Source organism: Cherax quadricarinatus, chromosome 9 (assembly GCF_038502225.1).
Source record: "Cherax quadricarinatus isolate ZL_2023a chromosome 9, ASM3850222v1, whole genome shotgun sequence".
In the NCBI taxonomy this organism is placed as follows: domain Eukaryota; kingdom Metazoa; phylum Arthropoda; class Malacostraca; order Decapoda; family Parastacidae; genus Cherax; species Cherax quadricarinatus.
This window is the reverse complement of record NC_091300.1, coordinates 35,666,957-35,694,257: the sequence shown is the minus strand read 5'-3', so window position 1 is coordinate 35,694,257 and position 27,301 is coordinate 35,666,957. Positions and strand designations below refer to the sequence as shown.

Below are 27,301 nucleotides of genomic sequence, written 5' to 3'. Positions count from 1 at the left end.
TCAGAAACCACGTGCAACCGGGAGCCTTAATTCCTGCAATATTCAATCGTTATTAGTGTCCTGCCTGCACCTCAGAAATTCCTATATCCAAGAGAGTATGTATCCCCTAGTATAACTATGCAGACACGGACACTAGCTTCCAGACTGCCTTGAGACACTGGTACTTACTGGGCATGCACTGCCTGTTGCACACCAGGCCCACAGATCAAACTCACTCACAATTCTCCCCAGACACTGGCCAGAAATCTACGAGATAAAGTGGAGGTCTTGTCTTACTGTATGGGTCTGACGGAGGTCATCTACAGTACATCGAGGTGCCTCTACCAGATTTCCCTAGGTCTCGAATGTGAAGACACGTGGGGGGCGCCGTCTGCTGATCACGGCACATCTTGTCCAGTTGGTGTCTGTCTTAAGAAGAACGAGCTGGTCTCTCTTCCAGACCCTTGTCTCTTCGTTCAAACTAGGGCTGCCAGTTCTCCCTAGCTAACTTATCCTAGTGTTTGCCTACATTATCGGCCTATTACTACCTATGTTAAGGTCTTAGGTCTACATTATTATCTACAGTTGCCTCAATGATCCTAATATTAGTGTACTACCAGTAAAACTACCTACTCCTTCCCTGAAGGGTAAATCTATAATTTTTTTTTTCTTATGAAAAGATAGAGAATCTTTTCCCGATCATAATGACACCAAAAGTATGAAATTTGATGGAAAACTTACGGAATTATGTTCTCGCGAAGTTAGCTGTCTCGACGATGTTTACGATGTTTACGCATCAGCGATTTTGCCCATTTTGAGCTCTATTTTCGGCCAATTCCAGTGTACTAGTCAACAAAAATCATAACTATTTTGCTAGAACTCCATTTTTTCTATCGAATGAGTACAAGAAACCACCCATTTACCGATTTCAACTTGTCAGCATAGTTGCTGATCCCCCTTACATATGTTGTATAGCTTAGCTGAGTATCATAGTACCATCCATGTGTTTTATATAGACGATCCCTACTAGGCCTAGCGACTGTATGACGTCACGGGATGCGGCATGAGCGAGTGGGATGTGCTACCTCGCTCTCAGTCCACGCATAGGTCTACACACGGCAGGTTGGGCTCCCTTAACACAGTCTAACAATATATATATTGTGGCCCTGTGGCCTGGTGGCTAAAGCTTCCGCTTCACACACGGAGGGCCCGGGTTCGATTCCCGGTGGGTGGAAACATTTTGACACGTTTCCTTACACCTGTTGTCCTGTTCACCTAGCAGCAAATAGGTACCTGGGTGTTAGTCGACTGGTGTGGGTCGCATCCTGGGGGACAAGATTAAGGACCCCAATGGAAATAAGTTAGACAGTCCTCGATGACGCACTGACTTTCTTGGGTTATCCTGGGTGGCTAACCCCCCGGGGTTAAAAATCCGAACGAAATCTTATCTTATCTTACCATCCACAAGTGTGTTTATCTTCAACCATCATATCTCCTTTCGACCCCCCACGACAAATTGGTGCCAGCGGTGTGGGCGTAAAATTGATAATTACGCCAATGCATGGAGATAAATGCAGCCGACAACGGACATTTTGTGTGGTCAGTAGGCCGACCTAGCCAAGCAAGCTTTTACCAGTCCTCTGCATTATTCATTGGTCAGTCTCTGTGTATTAGTGTTTATTTTGCTATTTGCATTACCTCCGAGGAGTTGACCCGGGTTTGCAAAGTAAGCCAAGCCACTTGAGCCAGTCTGTGGTGGGGGAGTCAGCCCAAGTCCAGTCCAGCCAGCCTTACACCATCCAGCCTTGCCTGCCAAGCGAGCTTTCCACCCCTGCTGTGCTCATCGTTACAAATTATCAAGCCAGTCTGTGTGAAGGGTTAAGCCAAGCCAGCCAGCAACTAACCCAGGTGACTAACCCAGTACTCAAGCAAGCCACGTGGGTATAGTCGTCTTCTTTGCTCTGTGCTTCAAGTTCCAAGCCATTCTGAGAGCTTTTATCATCCCTGTGGTGTTGTGGTATTTTGTGGGTTTGTTTTTAAGCCAGCCCGGCTTAGAATATCTTTGTGCCTAGTGCAGGTGTCCCCAGTGTGGCTTACGCCGTTCATCCCATAGGCCCAGTCACGACGCGGTGTCTCACCACCGCGCTGCCTCAACCACCCACCTCACCCACTACCACTGTTTTTGTACCCTTATTACGGGTTCTAGCACCATATTTTTAAGGACCACATAGGGGGCCAAGAGCCAGAGTGTTCCTTCGTCAGTTGCGCCATCATAAAAAGCCTCTTGTGTGAGTTCATCGTCGATTTAAGAGCAAATTCTTCGGTCACGTGTGGAGAGTAGTCAGCGAAAGCCGCCAACCACAAGTAAACCACCACCTTCCTTCACCATCCATCACATTTTACACCACGTCGCTACAGTGTTAATGAATAATATTTTTCATAGAGACATTTGCGAGTGTTGAGACAATTTTCTTGACTGATTTCTTAGTGACATTCAGTGACTCTTGATTAGACTCAGTGTTTATTATATACTGTTTGCAATATTTTTTTTTCTCTCTTTCTTCAGTGTTAATTTTCGTGCTTTATTTTATGTCTGTTGTGTTGTGTTTCTTTTTATATATACTTGAAGTAAGTACTTTCATGTTTTTTCCTTGTTGTGTGCAATATATAAGCAGTATAAAACTTGTGTTTACACTTCACAATTATCTTGTGTTCACAGTATTGCAGTGAAGTAATTCAGTAATTTATTACCTTATATTCTGCATCACAACTCATTGTTGTCTTCTATATTTTTTCTCCCAACATTTGTGTATTCTTGCTGTTTTTGTTTTCATTCATTTGCCATTTTAATTTTTCTCTGTGTGTTGAACATTCTTGTGTTAATTCTTTTCATTTAGTCAGTGTCTAATTTGTCTTATTTCCACAGACAATAGCGCCATTATTTTGTTCAAGCAAGAAAATTATTTTCCAATTTTTCACACCTCAAGTTTCATTGCAAGAAAATTATAGTATTGTGTTTATATATATGTGTTGTGTTCTGCATCACTGTAAGTGTTCAAACCTTTTTGTTTTGTGTTTTTGCATCTATTATTTTTATATTTCATTGAACAAATTCACTCTTAGTGCAATTTTAAGTTCTTCTTTTAAAGTAAGTCATTCTTTTGTTTGTTCAGTAAGTGTTGCTTAAGCTGCAATTAAGAGTTAAAGTGTTCAATCAGTTCATTCCTTGATAATATTTTTTTTCTTGTAAACTATATTTTGTGTGTAATTTTTTTATCATTGCAACATTGACTCATTTTACAATAATTCTTGTGTAAACATTGTGTTGCCATTAAAATTTTTCTTGCAGAAATTTTATGTAGTATTGTGCAGTACTTTTGATTAGAAATTATTTGCAATATTGCTACAGTTTATTTCAGTGTAATATTCTGTGATTTCAGTTTTACATTTTCTGTGCATAATATTTTGTTCCTTGTGTGTCACTCAATATTTTTTATTTAGAATTGCTTTCCCAGTTTTTAATTTTGCACAAGCTTTATTGAGTCCATTATAACATTTTTGATTGATTTATCATTTTATTGTTGAATTTCCTTATTGCACTGAGAGTAAAGACAACTCACTGTGCCATTAATTCAATTTAAAGTAAATTTGAGTAAAGTACAATTTCTCTTGATTTTCAAAGTGTTGCTTATTCAGTTGAGTATTTTCTTTTGTGAGTGTGAGTTTTCCATGCTTACAGTGTGACTTATTTTTTTAAAATAAGTAATTTCTTCCTGTTTAAGCTTACTGTGTCATATATTCTCTTTATTTTCTTGCCTTTATGTCCTTGAGTAAGTTCCCTGAGAAGATGTCCCAGTCACTTTTGAATGTTCACTTAGTGTATCATGCCAGTCAAAGTCAATATGGATCAGTCCACATTTATTATTATTATTATTATAATCAAGGGGGAAGCGCTAAACGGATCAGTCCACAGTACCAATATTCCCTTACTGACTGAAGGACAGTACCTAGCTAGACAATGTGTTTCTCACAGTTTGTATCTGAGATTTGTTAAAGTGCTGCGAAATGTGAAGTTCAGATTAAGTTCCTATAGATCCGTGAATTACTTATTAACATAGCCGAGCGGCCAGGCACTAGTAATACTGTCACTCCTATTTGGACTCCAGCCACAATATCGTGCACGCAGGATAGTGTACAGTTACCTTGGGTTTCAGAGGAACCTCAGACAACCTTGGGTGCTGAGACTACTATCCCTGCGATGGCGACTTGTTCAAGTATCCGTTCCTTCCCAGGGGACGCTTTGAGAAGAACTTTACTTGCAACGAGTTATGCCATCTCTTGCTGATGCCACAAGCCGTTGCAGAAAGACGTTTCTGTGGCTAGTGTACTCACTTGAGTGTTGTTGTTGTCCCCTGTGTTCCATATGGTGATCCCATCCTAGTTGACAGTAATTCATGCAATGTAAGAAGTTGTTTCTCAAGTAACTTTCACATGTTAACGTTTGTAAGTGAAGTTTCTTTATAGTTGATACCTCATGTCACTGTGTGCGACTCAGATTGAATATCTGTATTGTTGATCATGTCCATTTATTTTCCAGTGCTTGCAGTGAGAGATAGATTCATTCTCTCTTGCTCATATTGCGTGTTATAGCGTTATTTTTTTCAACCGGGGAGAGTCCTCCACTCCACCGAGCTTGTTCATTCCTCCAGTAAGAAAGAACAGATCCCATGTGGTCTGGTGTGATTCGATTCCTGCTCCAGGAAGATCTTATTCTGACTGTGAAGCCACCAGGACCCATTAGTGACTTTGTAATGAGCCAAGTATTACTGTCTCGAACAGCCGAGTTCAGTACTCCTAGGAGAAGAGTTAGTAATTCCACAGTCACTAGTGAATGTAGCTGTATCTTTTGTAGATACTCGCTCAGATTGTCCTCAGTCAAGGCATGTGTTAGCCATTGCAGAAGAGTTTGATCCACCCAAAGATAACCATTCTGCATTTGTAAACCTTACCCTCGAAGAATTGGGTTTAAATGTAAACAGCCTGCATAATTAGATGTCCGAGATGAATGAAATTGTCAACTGTGAGTCTTGTTATTAGCTGATCAGTTGTTCAGAAATTTTTGTGTTCATGTTCCCTCCGAATTCTGAGAATTTAGCAATACTGATCTTTGTGCACCAGATTTTGCTGTTAATTACTTTCACTTTGTAAATATATATTTATTCTTCCTCAGAATCTGTAGAGTGCATGAATACAGATCGATCGATCAATTCCATCCTTATTGTACAATGATTTGTTCTTATAAGTCGTAATGCATTACATTAAAACTCATTACGTTAACACCCATTACGTTAAAACCCATTATATTAACATCCATTATGATACCATCCATTAGTTCTAAGTTATATATGTCTTTGTTATTGTATAGAATCAGCCCAGAACCACCTGCCTGTTCAGCCTATAGCATAGTAGTGTATGTCGAGACGACATACGTAACATGACCGAGCTGTCAGCATAGTTGCTGATCCCCCTTACATGTGTTGTATAGCTTAGCTGAGTATCATAGTACCATCCATGTGTTTTATATAGACGATCCCTACTAGGCCTAGTGACTGTATGACGTCATGGGATGTGGCATGAGTGAGTGGGATGCGCTACCTCGCTCTCAGTCCATGCATAGGTCTACACACGGCAGGTTGGGCTCCCTTACCACAGTCTAACAAAATATGGTGTTACCATCCACAAGTGTGTTTATCTTCAACCATCATGTCTCCTTTCAAACCCCCACGACAAACTATCCAATAAAGTGGTCAGAATTTAGCAATTTTGCCAATTTCACAGAAACTTCAAAAGATGCCAGTTTCTGAATAGGGTCCAGAATAAACAAGAAAGACATTCCTGGCATTAAAATAACAAGTTCTCTGTTCGTTAGTCACATCCCCAGGCCCCTCTTATATTTCTTCAGCTTTCCACTTTGAATTTTTATTCTTACAAAAAATAGAATATTTACTATTATGCAGACTACTGCATTAGTGTAGAAATGATATAAATAATATAAGCGTACTTGTGAAAGAGACTCGCCAGTTGACGTGTATTGGACGCTTGGCATGATTTCTTTACTTTTGAAATTTGGTAAAAATCGAACATTTCTGTTAATTTGAGCTCAATTTCAAGGTACAGTGGTCCCCTGCTTTTCGTAGTTCCCGGCAATCGTAAAATTCGCCAATCTTAGGGGTATTTTCGTATAAACATGGACTTGCTTTTCATAGGTTGACTCGCGAGTCGTAGTTCGTCTGGGACGCGTACGCACAGCATGGGCCAGGGCGGCAGCCAGTTTGGCATTGTTTACCAGTGAGCGAAGGTCCCCTCGCGTGCTCCAGCGAAATATTTCATAATATTCCATTTATTTTAGTGCTTGCAAGTACTAAATAAGCTACCATGGCTCCAAAGAAAGCTCCTAGTGCCAAGCCTGTGGTAAAGAAGGTGAGAAATACCATTGAATTTAGGAAAACCATCATTGAACAATATGAAAGTGGTACAAGTGTGGCTGAACTGTCCAGGATGTATAAGAAACCCTACACAACCTTATGTTCCATAGTGGCCAAGAAAAATGAAATAAAGGATGCTGTTGTTGCAAAGGGAGTAACTATGCTGACAAAAATGAGATCACCAGTACTGGAGGAGGTTGAGAAGTTATTATTGGTGTGGATAAATGAGAAACAATTAGAAGGAGATACTCTTATGACTTCGTTTATTTGTGAAAAGGTTAGGCAGTTGCATGAAGATTTGGTAAAGAAATTGCCTGCAAATAGTGGTGAAGTGAGTGAATTTAAGGCCAGCAAAGGCTGGTTTGAGAGATTTAAGAACTGTACTGGCATACACAGTGTGGTAAGGCATGGTGAGGCTGCCAGTTCGGACCACAAGGCGGCTGAAAAATATGTTCATGAATTCCAGGAGTACATAAACAGTGAAGGACTGAAACCTGAACAAGTGTTCAATTGTGACGAAACAGGCCTCTTTTGGAAGAAAATGCCAAAGAGGACCTTCATTACACAAGAGGAAAAGGCAATGCCAGGACATAGGCCTATGAAAGACAGGCTGACGCTAATGTTCTGCGCTAATGCTAGTGGGGATTTCGAAGTGAAGCCATTACTAGTGTACCATTCTGAAAATCCCAGAGTGTTCAGGAAAAACAATGTTATGAAGAGTAAATTGTGTGTGTTTTAGAAATCTAATACGGTGGACCCCCGCATAACGATTACCTCCGAATGCGACCAATTATGTAAGTGTATTTATGTAAGTGCGTTTGTACGTGTATGTTTGGGGGTCTGAAATGGACTAATCTACTTCACAATATTTCTTATGGGAACAAATTCGGTCAGTACTGGCACCTGAACATACTTCTGGAGTGAAAAAATATCGTTAACCGGGGGTCCACTGTAGTAAGGCATGGGTCACGAGGGAAATTTTCGTCGAGTGGTTCAATGAAGTGTTTGGCCCTAGTGTGAAGGAGTATCTCCTGGAAAAGAAATTGGATCTCAAGTGCGTGCTAGTAATGGACAATGCACCTGCTCATCCTCCAAACTTGGATGACCTAATTTCCGAGGAGTTTGGGTTCATCACAGTAAAGTTCTTGCCCCCGAATACCACTCCTCTCCTCCAACCCATGGACCAGCAGGTTATTGCAAACTTTAAAAAACTCTACACAAAAGCAATGTTTCACAGGTGCTTGACTGTGACCACAGACACTCACTTGACCCTAAGGGAATTTTGGAGAGAACACTTCAGCATCCTCCACTGCATAACCCTTATAGGTATGGCTTGGGAGGGAGTGACTACCAGGACTTTGAACTCTGCCTGGAGAAAATTGTGGCCAGATTTGTGTCGACAAGAGGGATTTTGAAGGATTTGGGACTGACCCTAATGAGCCTATGTCTGTTGTAAAATCAATTGTGGCACTGGGGAGTTCCATGGGGTTGGATGTGAGTTTGGAGGATGTGGAAGAATTGGTGGAAGACCACAATGAAGAGCTCACCACTGAGGAGCTGCAAGAGCTTCAGCAGGAAGAGCAACACATCGGAGAGGGCCTGTCGACCCTCAAAGGGTTAAGATCTGAGCCCGATGAGTGTCGACTGAATAGTCGGGCATTCTCCCCAATGAACTTGTTCGTCATGGCGTCATCGTGTCGTTCACTATTTTCCGTTGTTTCCACCCTATTATGGCGGTTTCGACAACCTACTGTCCCAGAATGTGCCAGGAACAGTTACAACACTTCCTATTATGAAGTGAGACCACTAATCACGTTTTGGCTGCTTTTATGTTAACTAGGACACCCATGCCATAGGCCTATGCTCCACAAGACAGCCCATGCCTGCCCAGACCTCCCCTCTCGGACCCCAGCGCATGCACAGGGCTTCTCTGTTGGTTCTCTTCCACTTTCAAATATATTTTAGATCAACAGCAACACATTAATTACATATTTACATGATACAATGTAAGTTTGAGAAAAATTACATCAGAATTTTCCACAACAGCATCACTAGCCAGGCTATCAAGAGCCTGGATCAAGGTCCTGCCAGATGAACCCTTCAAGGTCACTGACTGTGCTATCCTGTGGTCACTAGGTCAGTGAGACGTGCTGAAAAATCATTACAAACACACTCACAGCTGTTCACTGTGGTGAAGTATTTAAACAAGTTAGTGTATTCTGTTAGGAATTTATTTTAGTATTTCTAGTGCTGTACAAGATGACTTCCCTACAAACCCAGTTTCAATCTTTGAAAACAAAAAGTAGGCAGATAGGAAATTTAATTCTGTGAAGAGATAACTCAAAATGCAGACACTGATTTTGATGTTTTAGAAGCAAAACTAGATCTGCTTACAAAGCATCTGAAGATCATTAACTCAGATTATACGAAATACGAATTGCATTCCTACAGTCAAATCTGTCTAAGGCAGCGCTGCATGACCCTTGTTGGTTTAGCATTTTCTTTGATTATAATAATAATAATGTCTCAGGATGACATTCAAAATGTTTTGGCTACATTTAGTGATCAACAAGAAAAGTGGGCAGAGGCACATTGTACCTGCCACAAAATTCTTCTACAAAGATCTACTTCAGTTAATGGTCAGACACCTGTTTCACCTGCCACAACTGGCATACCACTACCGAGCCTTCCTAATCCCTCATTACCTATATTTGAAGGTCATGATTATGAGGAGTTTATTAGTGTATTTCAGTCTCTGGTACATAACAGAACTGATATTGATGAGATAGCCAAATTAAAGTATCTCTTGTAAAGGGAGAACCCACTGAACTGATTAAATTGTTTCTGGTAGTTCAAGATAATTATCAACAAGCTTTAAGAGTATTAGCAAACAATTACCTTGATGCTGACAAGGCTAGGGTTAGACATGCAGTCAAAATCTCAAACTTGAAGCCACCAAGACATCGTTTTTCATATTTACAGACATTTAGAATCACACTAGACAATAGTCTCAGGTCTCTAGACTAAATATGACATAAATCAATGTGAATGGTTTATCAGTGGTATTGTACAGGATACGCTGTCACCACAGACCACTGAAAGATTAAATATTATGTTCAAAAAATGCTATTTCTCTTGTAAAAAAATTAGCAAAGGTTTACAGGATACAGTTTCTTGCATGAAAGCAACGAGACATGATAAACCTACAAATCCTATTGTGGATACCAAACCTTCAACTCAGCATAAAAAGAGCATACCTTCTCCCACTAAATCACCAAATGAGAAATCTCATGTAGGCACTTAACAAGCTTTGAATGCAACAGACAATAAAAAGACTGTCACATCTAAATGTGCTCCAAAATGTGTGCTTTGTGATGGATCACATTGGGCACAGTATTGTATTCAATACACAACAATGGAGGCACAAAAACGTGCTCAGCAGCTGAATAGGTGCACTAAGTGGGAAGGAAATGCTCAATGAAGAAGTGTTTTAAATGCAAGGGTATGCACCATACAGCAATATGCCCAAGCACTTGTGCTGACCAACAGCTGGCTTCCACAGAAACCGCAAATCACCAAACAACAACATTTAACGCTGGGAATAAATCTAAATCGACTTCTCTCCCAATAGCTCGAATTGAGTAATCTAATAAATTATACAAAACAAATGTGCTAACACTATTTGATCAAGGCTCACAAAGGTCCTTCATAAGAAGAACAGTGTTACAGAAACTGAATAAACAATCCCACTCCAAAGTACAGTTAGATATAGCTGTTTTTTTCCAAAGTTCTGGTAAACAGACATATAACCTAGCCAAATTCACTGTTAGTCTGGAAACAGGATAAAGACAGTGGAAGCTGTGGTAGTAGATGATTTTCCTAAGTCTGTGCAGATCAGGGGAATAAAAGAAACAGTTGCAGCACTAAAGGCAGCCAAGGTCAAGTTAGCTTGTCCAGACATACAGACAGACACAGTTAGCCCAGTTGAGTTAATCACTGGGAGTGAGTATTATCACTGTTTTGTGCAAAATATAGTAAGTAAACATGATGTTCACTTGCTAAAAACAGCTGGAAGCCACATATGTGGTCCAATTCCCTCTCAAAGTGGGACAGAAGCTAATATTGATTCAGTGGAAAATGTACTAGTTACAAGAATGAACCAGTTGATAAGTTGTGGAATTTGGATGTGATAGGCATTGATGTAAATAAACCAAGCCCACAAGAGTCTCTGACTTATAACCAATATTTGGACACTGTCCAATATGAAGATGTACAGTACTGGGTTAGGTTACCATGGAAATTAAATCCACCACATCTGCCTAGCAATTATCACATGGCTTTCGGACAAATGAAAGCATAAATACATGAGTTCAGAAAGAATCCAGAGCTCCTGACTATATATGATAACATTGTACAAGAACAGTTGGACAGTAACTTCATTGAGGAAGTAGCCAAAGACAAATTGAAGACAGAAGTTCATTATCTCCCGCACCATGGAGTCAGAAAAGATTCTGAAACTACTCCCCTATGTGTTGTATACAATTGCAGCGCACACGCTAATAAAGATGTAGCAAGTCTTAATGACTGTCTGATGACCGGACCCTCGCTAACTGAGAAGCTTGGAGACGTGCTTATGAAATTTCGCACAAATCCATGTGCCTACATGGCTGATATTTCCAAAGCTTTCTTAAGAGTAGGAATACAAGAAATAGACAGAGATTATACTCAATTCTTGTGGCCTGAAAATCCACATGATTCTCAGTCCTGTGAAAACATATCGTTTCAAGTCAGTTTTGCTTGGTGCAACATCCTTTCCATTCTTGTTGGAAGCTACTTTAAATACACATCTGAAAGTCCCTTCAAAGACACCTTAAACAAAAGTTTTTATGTGCACAATCTTCAAGGTACTATGAATAAAGAGAGGCTAACAATTAAAAACTGGAACGGCACCCCGAAAGGATTTCCAGAGAGAAGCTTCTGGACATCGTGCTGTTAAGTAAGTTTATTCAGGTATACACAAATACAGTTACATAGATTATCATACGTAGCAGCATATGTGTAGACAACCTGGGATAACCCAAAAAAGTCAGAGTAACTTATTTTCATTGGGGTCCTTTTACCTTATTATTATAATATAAAGGTTATAATATTTTCTTTTATTATTTTTTTTTATTATCACACTGGCCGATTCCCACCAAGGCAGGGTGGCCCGAAAAAGAAAAACTTTCACCATCATTCACTCCATCACTGTCTTGCCAGAAGGGTGCTTTACACTACAGTTTTTAAACTGCAACATTAACACCCCTCCTTCAGAGTGCAGGCACTGTACTTCCCATCTCCAGGACTCAAGTCCGGCCTGCCGGTTTCCCTGAATCCCTTCATAAATGTTACTTTGCTCACACTCCAACAGCACGTCAAGTATTAAAAACCATTTGTCTCCATTCACTCCTATCAAACACGCTCACGCATGCCTGCTGGAAGTCCAAGCCCCTCGCACACAAAACCTCCTTTACCCCCTCCCTCCAACCCTTCCTAGGCCGACCCCTACCCCGCCTTCCTTCCACTACAGACTGATACACTCTTGAAGTTATTCTGTTTCGCTCCATTCTCTCTACATGTCCAAACCACCTCAACAACCCTTCCTCAGCCCTCTGGACAACAGTTTTGGTAATCCCGCACCTCCTCCTAACTTCCAAACTACGAATTCTCTGCATTATATTCACACCACACATTGCCCTCAGACATGACATCTCCACTGCCTCCAGCCTTCTCCTCGCTGCAACATTCATCACCCATGCTTCACACCCATATAAGAGCGTTGGTAAAACTATACTCTCATACATTCCCCTCTTTGCCTCCAAGGACAAAGTTCTTTGTCTCCACAGACTCCTAAGTGCACCACTCACTCTTTTTCCCTCATCAATTCTATGATTCACCTCATCTTTCATAGACCCATCCGCTGACACGTCCACTCCCAAATATCTGAATACGTTCACCTCCTCCATACTCTCTCCCTCCAATCTGATATTCAATCTTTCATCACCTAATCTTTTTGTTATCCTCATAACCTTACTCTTTCCTGTATTCACCTTTAATTTTCTTCTTTTGCACACCCTACCAAATTCATCCACCAATCTCTGCAGCTTCTCTTCAGAATCTCCCAAGAGCACAGTGTCATCAGCAAAGAGCAGCTGTGACAACTCCCACCCTGTGTGTGATTCTTTATCTTTTAACTCCACGCCTCTTGCCAAGACCCTCGCATTTACTTCTCTTACAACCCCATCTATAAATATATTAAACAACCACGGTGACATCACACATCCTTGTCTAAGGCCTACTTTTACTGGGAAAAAATTTCCCTCTTTTCTACATACTCTAACTTGAGCCTCACTATCCTCGTAAAAACTCTTCACTGCTTTCAGTAACCTACCTCCTACACCATACACTTGCAACATCTGCCACATTGCCCCCCTATCCACCCTGTCATACGCCTTTTCCAAATCCATAAATGCCACAAAGACCTCTTTAGCCTTATCTAAATACTGTTCACTTATATGTTTCACTGTAAACACCTGGTCCACACACCCCCTACCTTTCCTAAAGCCTCCTTGTTCATCTGCTATCCTATTCTCCGTCTTACTCTTAATTCTTTCAATTATAACTCTACCATACACTTTACCAGGTACACTCAACAGACTTATCCCCCTATAATTTTTGCACTCTCTTTTATCCCCTTTGCCTTTATACAAAGGAACTATGCATGCTCTCTGCCAATCCCTAGGTACCTTACCCTCTTCCATACATTTATTAAATAATTGCACCAACCACTCCAAAACTATATCCCCACCTGCTTTTAACATTTCTATCTTTATCCCATCAATCCCGGCTGCCTTACCCCCTTTCATTTTACCTACTGCCTCACGAACTTCCCCCACACTCACAACTGGCTCTTCCTCACTCCTACAAGATGTTATTCCTCCTTGCCCTATACACGAAATCACAGCTTCCCTATCTTCATCAACATTTAACAATTCCTCAAAATATTCCCTCCATCTTCCCAATACCTCTAACTCTCCATTTAATAACTCTCCTCTCCTATTTTTAACTGACAAATCCATTTGTTCTCTAGGCTTCCTTAACTTGTTAATCTCACTCCAAAACTTTTTCTTATTTTCAACAAAATTTGTTGATAACAGCTCACCCACTCTCTCATTTGCTCTCTTTTTACATTGCTTCACCACTCTCTTAACCTCTCTCTTTTTCTCCATATACTCTTCCCTCCTTGCATCACTTCTACTTTGTAAAAACTTCTCATATGCTAACTTTTTCTCCCTTACTACTCTCTTTACATCATCATTCCACCAATCGCTCCTCTTCCCTCCTGCACCCACTTTCCTGTAACCACAAACTTCTGCTGAACACTCTAACACTACATTTTTAAACCTACCCCATTCCTCTTCGACCCCATTGACTATGCTCTCATTAGCCCATCTATCCTCCAATAGCTGTTTATATCTTACCCTAACTGCCTCCTCTTTTAGTTTATAAACCTTCACCTCTCTCTTCCCTGATGCTTCTATTCTCCTTGTATCCCATCTACCTTTTACTCTCAGTGTAGCTACAACTAGAAAGTGATCTGATATATCTGTGGCCCCTCGATAAACATGTACATCCTGAAGTCTACTCAACAGTCTTTTATCTACTAATACATAATCCAACAAACTACTGTCATTTCGCCCTACATCATATCGTGTATACTTATTTATCCTCTTTTTCTTAAAATATGTATTACCTATAACTAAACCCCTTTCTATACAAAGTTCAATCAAAGGGCTCCCATTATCATTTACACCTGGCACCCCAAACTTACCTACCACACCCTCTCTAAAAGTTTCTTATTATTCTATAATGAAAATAACATCTTGTTATACTAAAAAGACTATCTACTACACGAGGGTCATTAAGACTACCTACAATGCGAGGGTCATTACTAGGAATAAGGTAAAATTACACGTGTTAGCTAAAAAATAAAAAATCATTCCCCTCCCTTTCTGTAGCTACATTCATCAGACACCTTTTGGCACCCTTCTTGAACTGGTTCATGCTATGACTGGCTTTGGCATGTGCAGGCAGTCTGTTCCATTCCTTTATTGCTGTACAATAAAAGGCATTTGAAGCCTGGCCACTGACTGTGGGTACTACAAAGTTGTGCTCTCTCCCCCTAGTACTTTATTGTTAAGTTAATTTTACAAAGTGCTGTATGAAATTATGCTGCAATTTTTAAATAGTGTAATAACCAAAATGTGGCAAATAAATCCATGTAAATAATGGTCTACTGTATTTCATAAAATCCGATCGGTTTTCTTCAGATTTTAAATCAGTCTCCCATCCATCGTCTTCTTCATTTCAAACATATTTCTGATGCAACATCATTAGTACCAGCTAACATCACATGCCTCACCAAAGAGACCCAGATCCAGCCATCACATAAGGCATGAATTAATTAAACATTTGACCAAATATAGCAGGCTGATTTTTAAGTTAACAATTTTGTATGGCCCATGAATGATGTTATAAATATCCAAATGGCCCTTGGCAGAAAAAATGTTCCCCACCCCTTGATCTAAGTACTTAAATGCTTCAGTGTAAACACTTGGTCTACACATCCAATGCCCATCCTAATTCTCCTTGTTCCTCTAAAATCCTTTCTGTTTTACCCTAATTATCATGTGTGTGCACTTTGTATCCTATGTGACTTGGTCCCTTGTGGGTTTAGTACTTAGTTATGATTGTCAAGTCATTATTATTATAAAGATTCTGAGTTATAATAGTTTCCCAATGAGGCTTGTTCTGCCAAAGTGTCTTTTTCTTCATGTGAATACTACATCTACATTTTATGCCTTACATTTTATCAAAAAAGCAAGTTGATATGATCCAGCAAGTGTAAGAGGGGCCTGTTGTTAATCAATGTTGCTGAGGGTTGTGCCAGTGCTGTGACTGAGGTGGAAGATAATCCAGTATCTCCTCCAGTAAAAGTAAACTCCACTACACCTTTCCTAAAGTTATGCCAAAAAACTAACCATACATACACTTTCCAACCTAGCAGACCTGGCCGTGGGGAAGATAATCCCTAGAACCACTAACAGTCTGCAAATTCTTGGCGAGTCTTGTGCAGTATTTTGTTCGACTTAAAATATCGTGTTCATTCACATACCACAGGTATGTGTGGTACCTTCATGAAAATATGGTTTTCAGTTTAAAATTAGAAGTAATTTTTATCTTCCAAGAATGCCTCTTCATATATAGAATAATGTTAAGAACAGAGTAGGGTGAACAATAACAAACAAGGTTATTAAAAATCAAGTATTATCCAAAATGAATGTTAACTCCTTTATACAACATATTACAAATACAATAAACATACGAACAAGGTGATACCAACACCATTTACATTTTCTCACTTCACAAAAAACACATGGGATCAATATTACTTGCGACTTAGCAACAGTCGCTGGAGACATGTGACACTTGGATTGGCAGAAAAATAAAAATGTGATGAATCAAGGAAGTGCAAACTTGACGTCTTGACTAGTTTGGAGCGCTACAAAAATCTTCATCAGCATCTCGTTAGGAAAACTATAACAAAGGAATTTATTGCTGATTGCAATTACAGTAATATTTTGTATGCACATTTAAACCTCGTATTATAGACATAATCGTAACTTTGCCATCTATTTAGAGTTGTGGTGTCATAGTATGCTGATCATGATGAAGTGGGAACGTACATGTACAGTGTTAATTCAATTAACATTGAATTACTCATCATCTATGTCTGATACAGTAAGGCTTGCAAAGGGATATCTATTCCCAAAAAGCCACGCATTTTTCTTTTTATACGTGATACTGCTTCTTGGTTTCTCAACACACTAAATGAACTATCAGATTTAACCAAATTTAATATCGAAGGCTTTCACTAGCATATTTAGTAGTAGACCACAAACATACTCAAGCATACTAACAGTAGAAAACAATCATACTCAAATACTCAGTGAGAAAAAAGTAGATGCTGTGCTCTTCATTAACTAGTATTACAGCCACAAGCCTTACAACTGATAAAATAGTAAAAAAAAAAAAAAGAAGCAAAAGTTGATTTTGCTAATATTTAACATAAATGTACAGAATAACTAGTATAACAGTTATATAAAATGGGCTTTTGAGCTTCTAGTTAATGCTAATGAAAAAATACAAAATAATTGTGTAAGCAAATGGGCAGATAATTTGTGTAACACAGTTATTGGTTAAAAAAAAAAAAAAAAAAAAGGATATGACATGTGAGCAGCTAATTTTTTTTAAATCAAACAAGTGAATAATTTGTAATAAAGAAATTTAGAGTAGAAAGTAAAAATTGACATACATGACATGTGAGCAGACCAAACTTTCAATTTTTTTCTGAAATCAAAACCAGAAAATAATGTTATGTCAGAAGGAATCAAATAATTTAAGTTGAAATACTGTAATGCTTAATCAAATGTCAATCATACAACTCCAATGATTTATTACAGTATCTATAAAAGGATGAGGATAAAGAAATAGTAATACATTATATACTAGTGCAATAATATATATATATAATATATATATATATATATATATATATATAATATATATATATATATATATATATATATATATATATGCATTGAAATACACACACACACACATATATATAGATATATATATATATATATATATATATATATATATATATATATATATATATATATATATATATATATATATATATATATATATATATATATATATATATATATATATATTGTGCAGAACAAGACACATGGGGATGGAAATCTTTAGCTCAAGATCTTTTGCACTTCATCAGAAGCTATGCAGTGTTGCAAGTCCAGCAACTGATAGCAGGAAAAAATTCTCTCAAGAGGCAAAGTATAGGCATGCCAGTGTTGGCCTATACCACTGTGAAGTCAGGCTTCTGAGAGAATTTTCCTCTCCTATCTGTTGATGGACTTGCAACATTCATGCTTCATCAGGAGCTATGTAGAGCACGAAAGATCTTGAGCTAAAGATTTCCATTCCCATGTGGCTTGTTATGCATTGTTGAGATCGCCTTTTTGCGACTGTACATATGTGTATAATGACTGGAAACTTTAAGTGTGTAATGTAAAGATGTCAGTGCTGCAGTGAACCTATAGGAGACAAATTTAAAGAGCTGTACCTATCAATCCTTCACACACCTGAAGAGGAATCTCAGGCAAAGACTAAAATATACAGCTTCTCAAATTTTCATGTTTATATAGTTCCTTGATAATGTGAGTAGTCACGAAAGCGCTTGGAATTTCTCTATTCTTTCAGAGTGGTTGTTTTGCATATATATATATATATATATATATATATATATATATATATATATATATATATATATATATATATAAATAAAAAATAGTGTGTAAGAGGAAGAGGGACTATTTTTCAGTAAAAGCAGGGCTTAGACAGGAATGCGTGATGTTGCCATGATTGTTTAACATATGGTGCTGTGAAAGAAGTGAATGCTTGGGTGTTGGGAAGAAAATCTAATAGAAAGTGAGATTTATCACAGTTCTTTTGAGAATTCTGAAGACAAGTTGTAAATGTTGGTGTTCAAATCTGGGAGGGTATTTAAAAAGGAGGAAATTACAAGTGAACATGAAAAATGAGTAAGGCGATGAGTAGCATAAGTCTAGGCAGTGATTATCAGACTGGAGGGCATATGGAGGAAGTAGACATATTTAGATATCTGGGAGCAAACATGTAAGCAGATGGGGTGAACTATGAATACATGTGGGTAAAAGAGGTCAGTAGTGTGTTGTGGCATCTGTGGAGGCAAAAAAGAGGGAATGTAAAAGAGTATAGGCACCAGCATTTTTCTGAGTGTGAGGCATGGGTTCTGAATGCTGCAGCAAGAAGGATAGAGGCAATGGAGATGTCATGTTTGAGAGGAATGCTTGGTGTGAATATTATGCAAGGGATTTGGAGTTTAGAAATTTAAAGGGAGTTTGGAGTCACCAGAGGTAAAATCTGATGGACCAAGGAGTTCTTGAGGTGATTTTGGCATGTCAAGAAGATGGCAAGGGATAGGATAACAAGGGTATATAAATAGGGGTTGGAGGAGGTAAAGCAGGCTTTGAGTTTTTAGGAGTTTGAACATCCAGCAGGCTTGTTTGAGCTTGTTAGGAGTGAATGGAGACAAGGTGTTTTTAATGGGCATGCTGTTAAAAGTGTAAGGTGACATGAACGGATTTAGGAAAGTGGTTAGCCAGATTCGAGTACAGTGCCTGCACTCTGAAGGAGGGGTGAGGATGTAGCAGTCTGGAGGACCATCTGAACTATGTCAGTATGCTTCTGGCAAGACAGCGTTTGATAGTGAATTTGTTTTGCCTTTTTCTTGAGAGGGTGAGATGTGGCACCTTACCTTAGTGGGAGATGGCTGGCATGTTAAAAAATATAAATCTACAGCTATGTACTGTAGAAAACCTTCATTTATCGTGATCCTTTCAAGATAGCTTTCACATTATAGCAAAAACATGCATGAAATACATACAAGTTGACCCCCCATATAATGAACATTTACAGAACATAATTTTGAATTGGCCAAAAAAAAAAAAAAAAAATCCCCCACTACTTGCCAGGAGCTGTAAACTCACTTTTCAGCATTTGTTATTATTTTGACCCTCGAGAATTCATGAGAAAATATGTGAATTTAGCCAGCCAACGTGTTTTGGTACTTGTCTGAGGTAATCTAAAGCACTCTGTATCTTTTACCTTGGTTAATAGGAACATGAAAGCAAAGGACCCATCTCTGATTATACATATTTTCTTATTTCATTGAAAAAAATACTAGAAATTAAATATGGAATATAATCATTCCAGTCCACATCTATGATTTTTAAGAAGGGATGAGGGGGACCAATTCTTTGAGTAATTTATAAATACAGATGTGTGTGTGTGTGTGTGTGTGTGTATATATATATATATATATATATATATATATATATATATATATATATATATATATATATATATATATATATATATATATATATATATATATATATATTTTATATATATATATATATTTTTTATTTTATTTTTTTATTATCACACTGGCCTATTCCCACCAAGGCAGGGTGGCCCGAAAAAGAAAAACTTTCACCATCATTCACTCCATCACTGTCTTGCCAGAAGGGTGCTTTACACTACAGTTTTTAAGCTGCAACATTAACACCCCTCCTTCAGAGTGCAGGCACTGTACTTCCCATCTCAAGGACTCAAGTCCGGCCTGCCGGTTTCCCTGAACCCCTTCATAAACGTTACTTTGCTCACACTCCAACAGCACGTCAAGTATTAAAAACCATTTGTCTCCATTCACTCCTATCAAACATGCTCACGCATGCCTGCTGGAAGTCCAAGCCCCTCGCACACAAAACCTCCTTTACCCCCTCCCTCTATATATATATATATATATATATATATATATATATATATATACACACACACACACACACACACATCAATAACAACACTGCACTGTGCCTACAGAATGTACATATTCTGTAGATACATCTTAATTGATAGATTTATCCTTCAGGGAAGGTGTATGTAGGTTTATACAGTTAGTAACTAATATTAGGATTATTGAGGCAACTTTAGATATTAAAAATATAATCCTAGGACCTTAACATAGGTAGGAATAGGCCTTTAACCCTTTGGGGGTCGGCAGGTCCTCTCAGAGACTTGTTCTCAGGGTCGGCCAAATTTAACCCTTAAATGGTCCAAACGTATATACATGTTTTTTCAACATCTGAAAATATGTAAAAAATGTAGGTCATCTTTTTTGTTTTACATTTGAAAATGTGTAAAAAAAAGTAGATCTACTTTTGTAGCACTACGAATTTGAACGTCGATTTGTTTGGACCATTTAACCCTTTCAGGGTCCGTCCCGTAGATCTACGGCTTTATGGTGAGTGTCCAAACCGTAGATCTACGCCATGAGCTCAGCTCACTCTGATAAACTGTGAGTGGTACATTTGGGCCTATATATGAGAGAATACATCTATGTGGTATGTGTGCACCACATAAAACAGATCCTGCAGCACACTGTGTATAATGAGAGAAAAAAACTGAAATCATGATTTTTTGATTAAAACAGCAACTTTGCAGTGTTTTTTCGTATGTTTTTTATAGTTGTATTTGATAGAATGGAAGACATATTACAGAAATAGAGATGATTTTGATTGGTTTTAGCACTGGAAATGGCTTGAAACTGAGCTCAAAGTAGCGGAAATGTTAAATTTTTGCCGATATTCAAGAGTAAACAAACGACCTCACACGTCTAATACACGTCAGCTGGTGGGTCTAATATACATTCACAAATATGGTGATGATATTTATACAATTATTACAGTATTGCATAGCAGTAAATGTTCTATTTTTTGGTGTGAATAAAAATTCATTATGTGAATAAAAAATCAAAATGGAATTTATTTGTAAAGCCTCAAAACACGACTAATGAACAGAGGAAATGTTAGTTTAGTGCCAGGAATGCCTACATTGTTTATTCTGGACCCTATTTTGAAATTGGAATATTTTGAACTTTGTGTTAAATTGGCCAAATTAACAATTTCCGATCACTTTATTTTGTAGTTGAAACAGTTGACTTGGCGATTTCTTGTGCTCAATCGATAGAATAGAAGTAATACTAGTGAAATAGCTAAGAATTTGGTTGATTGGAATAATGTAATTGGCCTAAAATGGGAGTCAAAGTCGGCAAAATCGCCGATTCGTAAATATCGCTGACACATCAAAATTCGCGAGAGCATAATTTCGTCAATTTTCCACCAAATTTCGTACTTTTTGTTTTATTACCTTAAGGGTTAAAAAAAAAAAATATTTTTTCTTATTTAAGATAGAGAATCTTTTCCCGATCATAATGACACCAAAAGTATGAAATTTGATGGAAAACTTACGTAATTATGCTCTCACGAAGTTAGCGGTCTCGACGATGTTTACACATCAGCGATTTTGCCCAATTTGAGCCTTATTTTTGGCCAATTCCAATGTACTAGTCGACAAAAATAATAACTATTTCGCTAGAACTTCATTTTTTCTATCAAATGAGTACAAGAAACCACCCATTTACTGATTTCAACTATCCAATAAAGTGGTCAGAATTTAGCAAATTTCACACAAATTTCAAAAGATACCAATTTCCGAATAGGGTCCAGAATAAACAAAGACATTCCTCGCACTAAAATAACAAGTTCTCTGTTCGTTATTCACATCCCCAGGCCCCTCTTATATTTCTTTGGCTTTCCACTTTGAATCTTATTTTTTTTGTAAGAATAAAGATTTACTGTTATGCAGACTACTGCATTAGTGTAGAAATGGTACAAATAATATCAGCGCACTTGTGAAAGAATATTAGACTCGCCAGTTGATGTGTATTGGACGCTTGGCATGATTTGTTTACTTTTGAACTTTGGTAAAAATCGAACATTTCTGCTAATTTAAGCTCAATTTCAAGGTACTTTTCATTGTAAAACCAGTCAAAATCATCTCAATTTCTGTAATATGTCTTCCATTCTATAAAATGAGACCAAGAAAACTAGAATACAACAATAAATACCATACAAAAATACAGTGCAAAGTCGCTGTTTTAATCCAAAAACATGGTCAAAGTTTTTTTTTTTCATTACGCACTGTGTGCCGCAGGATTTGTTTTATACTGCGCACACTGACCCATTCTTTCATATGTAGGCCTACCAGCTTCCTCTCACTAGATTTGAGGGCGCTAGAATTTAGGCGTACTAGTACGTCAAAAACCCTGGGTCGTAAGACGTACTATTACGTCTGAAACCCCCAAAGGGTTAATATAGTCAAACACTAGGATATGTTAGCTAAGGAAAACTGGCAGCCCCATGTTTGAATTGGGGGGAGGGGGGCTGCAAGTTCTCCTTAGCTAACATAACTTAGTGTTTGACTATATTAAAGGCCTATTCCTACCTATGTTAAAGTCCTAGGATTATATTATTAATATCTAAAGTTGCCTCAATAATCCTAATATTAGTTACTAACTGTATAAACCTACATACACCTTCCCTGAAGGGTAAATCTATCAATTAAGACGTATCTTCCAACTACCTCCGCCAACCTGTGTGTGTTTGTTTTGGGTGGATGTGAGGGCTGCAAAACTCAGATGGTCTATCTGGAATTAGGGATTCATACAGCTTATTTACCCTGTGGAACTTAGAACCGAATAAGTTCCAACATTCTCCTGCCGGTGAAGGTAGACGATAAGTCTACATCAAGTTCACCTTCCGCAAGCCCCCAAAGCGGCTCCTTGGCTAGTGCAGTGTTGTTATTGATCAATACCACTCGTTCCGTGGTTATAATAATAATAATAATAATAATAATAATAATAATATATATATATATATATATATATATATATGTCATGCCGAATATGTAAAACTGGTCAGTTAGCAAGAACTCACTTAAAATTAATTCCTTTCTGAAATTTTCTCTTATACGTTTAAAGATATATTTTTTTCATTAATGTTAATGTAAAAATTTATAATTTTGCACCAAAAGAATCTTAGAAAACTTACCTAACCTTATTATAACAAGAGCAATTTATTTTAGCCTAACCCAACTAAATATATTTTAGAAACCATACCCCCGGCCGGGATTGAACCCGTGGTCATAGAGTCTCAAAACTCCAGCCCGTCGCGTTAGCCACTAGACCAGCTAGCCACAATAAGATTCATCCAACTAGGTATATTTCTACACCATAGGAAGGTTAGCACAGGCACCTCGGTGCCTGTGCTAACCTTCCTATGGTGTAGAAATATACCTAGTTGGATGAATCTTATTGTGGCTAGCTGGTCTAGTGGCTAGCGCGACGGGCTGGAGTTTTGAGACTCTATGACCACGGGTTCAATCCCGGCCGGGGGTATGGTTTGTTTGCAATCGTGTCATTACGATTTCTTGAGTCAAATATATTTTAGATTTATTTTAGATTTGTTTACAGTAATTTAATATTAAACAAACAGTGAAATATATTTTTTTTGTTAGGTTCAGAATGATTTTGGTGAAATTGTTGCATACACAAATTTTCGCTTGTCTTATATGGCAAGATGAGCGTTGCTTTTTAAGCCAAGATCGCAAGTTTTGCCTATTCGGCACGACATTATATATATATAATTTATATTTCAACAAACTGGCTGTATCCCACCAAATTTAGTAATTTATACAAGAGAAGGGGTTACTATCCCCTTGCCCCCGGCATTTTAGTCACCTCTTACAACACGCATGGCTTACGGAGGAAGAATTCTGTTCCACTTTTCCATGGAGATAAGAGGAAATAAACAAGAACCAGAAAAAAAATAGCAGAAAACTCAGGAGGGAGGGGGGTGTATACATATGTGCTTGTACATGTGTAGTGTGACCTAAGTGTAAGTAGAAGTAGAAAGACGTACCTGAAATCTTGCATGTTTATGAGACAGAAAAAAGGACACCAGGAATCCTACCATCATGTAAAACAATTACAGGCTTTTGTTTTGCATCCTGCTAAGTGAGTGTAAAACGAAAGCCTGTAATTATTTTACATGATGGTAGGATTGCTGGTGTCTTTTTTCTGTCTCATAAACTTGCAAGATATCAGGTATGTCTTGCTACTACTACTTACACTTAGATCACATTACACATACATGTACAAGCATATATATATACACACCCCACTGGGTTTTCTTCTATTTTCTTTCTAATTCTTGTTTATTTCCTCTTATCTCCATGGGGAAGTGGAACAGAATTCTTCCTCCGTAAGCCATGCGTGTTGTAAAAGGCGACTAAAATGCCGGGAGCAAGGGGCTAGTAACCCCTTCTCCTGTATATATTACTAAATGTACAAGGAGAAACTTTCGTTTCTTCTTTTGGGCCACCCTGCCTCAGTGGGATACGGTCGGTGTGTTGAAAGAAAAAGAAAAATTTCAGTTTTTCTTTTTGGGCCACCCTGCCTTGGTGGGATACAGCTGGTTTGTTGAATATATATATGTATAAATACATTTATTTATTTATTCCGCAGATACCTGAAACCTATGACAAGTCAAGAATTAGCACTCTTTCACTGATGGGAAGCACTTCACGACTTCTCTTAGGCTTTGAAGAACTGTCACTATCCCTACTTTTGCACTTTGGTGTCATTATTAAGCAACATTAAGGGTTATTTTCAAGCCAGAGTAAATCATGGATAACTGAAACTACAAAAACTGGACTTGCAGTCTTACTGTGTGTGTGCATTTTCTTTTTCCTTAACACACTGGCCATCTCCTACCAAGACAAGGTGACGTGAAAAAGAAGAAAAAGTTTTTCTTTTTACATTTAGTAATTTATACAGGAGAAGGGGTTACTAGCTCCTTGCTCCCAGCATTTTAGTTGCGTCTTACGGCATGCATGGCTTATGGAGGAAGGATTTTTCTCCACTTCCCCACAGTGTGTTGTGTTTATAACTTATATATATAAATCAGTATAATTAATGTCACTGTTTCCTTCTGCACCAGGCAGAATGAATGGCACTTGCATCAAAATGAATATTTCTCATTTTTAATAAAACGTGGGTAAAATTCAACTACTAGAGCTGCACATACTACTTAGAGAAGGCAGGTCTGTTCACTCCTTACATTTCTTATTAAATAGAAAAAGTAAATAAAAAATTGAACTCTTATATTTGTAAACTTACACTGTAGTTTTGTAAATAAGAATCTTTTTAAAAATTTGCATGACAAATTTGATGAGAACTAGAATAAGATGATACAACTGCTTCTGTATAACTGATCCTGCCCTTTAATTATATCAGGTTGTCAACATGTGTTTATGCATAGTCCATTTTTCAGTACTATACATCCACTTTCAAATGAAAATGCATAAAAATTATTCACATCAATGTTTTTGAGTTTAGACTATTAAGAGTAAATTTTAAATTGCAAATCTCTGTAACACAAACTATTGTGATTTGCTCATTACCTGTTACTTTCATCAGTATATATATTCTTCACAGACATCTCTGATTCATAGAAGTTTCCAACTCTGCAAATAATGTAATATTAAACACCTTTTAAAATTTAAGGGTATATTGTAATCCTTCCCTAGTTATAAAGTTATCAACAAAACTCATCTAAATTACAGTACTAATATTTAAAACAAACTTTTTACCAATAAAAAAAAAAGAGTAGGTATGTAACAGGATGACAGTAACATGACCAAAGCAAACAGTACAGTATAAAATTTTTGCTGCATGTGAAGTACTGCAATTTATAATTTTTATTAACTATTTAAAGCTCAAAAACTGGGGATATGAACAATGAGTACTTAAAAATGTTAATAATATTGCATCTGAAAAAGTCTATGCATAAAATCTGTCAAGGATTGGCAACCAAGTATTAAAACAGATGCTCAAATTTTTCAGCTGACCTAGCTCACTCAAACTGACAGTATATGAGACTGTTTCTTGCAATATTTAACAATAACACTAGAAGCCTTAGTCTATCAGAGTTCACCTGGTAATTGTCAGGGACACAGGGAGGCACTTCATGGAGGGACTTGATTTCTGCGGGTAAGGAAGACGAATATTTTTGAGGTAAATGACATCTGTAGGGACACCTCATCACATTTTTTTTATGGGAATCATTCCCATAAGGCAGTTCAATTAAAGCACAGGATTTTCCTCATGTTAGGAAGTCAATATGTACTGTACACTCAACTCGCATTTACATTCCTTGAGAATGTTTTAATTACACAATCACTGGAAAATTTAAGGTACATAAAACTTAACATGTTGTAAGAGCACCACATGATTTGATGGTGCACTGCAGTATTTTGGGATCATTATCAAATGCTGTCAAGCATTTCTTGGAAGGTTAATACAAATGTTTGGTTATTGGCACTGACATCTAAGCAAAGATCATTCATATGCCAATATAATTCACATTCCAATGTTAGACACATGTTTACATCAAAAGTGTCTTGTAAACTGAGTGATAAACAGCATTATAGCTGCATTTTTCATGCACAGTCACTAGATGTCTCTGTTGCGACTTAAAAACTCACTATTGGGTATGTCTTTGGTTCAAGGTTTCTGACATTCATGCATTAACACTGAAGAGACGTGTTTGCCATTCCACTTGCTCAAAAGTCTGCATAGAGGAGTACAGCATCCACAAGCAAGATGAGTTAAGCATGCTTCTTGGCACATGAAGTTGGGAAGGATCATGCTGCAAGACATTTGTTTTCTAATGTAGCCAGTTTGGGAGCATCATAATAATGTTTGTGAAAATCAATGCATATCAATACCCACATTTGGAAACTAGTTGAACAGAATATTGTAGATTTACATATCCAATTCTGCAAACATGTATGACATGAGCATTACTGTTAAAGACTAAAGTTTCACATGTTCAGTATTCTGGTTAACATATCAAAAATACACATATGGCATTATTTGAGGAATTACATCATGATCAATTACCAGATCAAAATAAAGTTGTAATTTACACAACAGAAAACAAGTGTGAGTGTGATAGGTAATTACAAATACTGTGCTTAATGTGTTGCTAGTAATCTATTTAATTCTAAATACAAAAAATGCATTTACCACAGTTTCACTAACAAAAAAATTAAATCATCTGTATGACACATTACCTGTGTGAAAATGAAATAATTCATTATAGCTTAAATTTAAATGTGAATACAGTACAGTTAATGAATTCCAA

The 27,301-nt window shown here is 37.7% G+C and overlaps 1 long non-coding RNA gene across 1 annotated transcript; it reads left to right on the top strand.

Annotated features, from left to right (window-relative positions):
- The first annotated feature begins 1,087 nt into the window (after window positions 1–1,087).
- LOC128686089 (uncharacterized) lies at window positions 1,088–25,829 on the top strand. Its single transcript, XR_008406598.2, has 2 exons — window positions 1,088–1,887; window positions 24,619–25,829. It is a non-coding gene; the product is annotated as an uncharacterized lncRNA (long non-coding RNA).
- The last annotated feature ends 1,472 nt before the right edge of the window (window positions 25,830–27,301 follow it).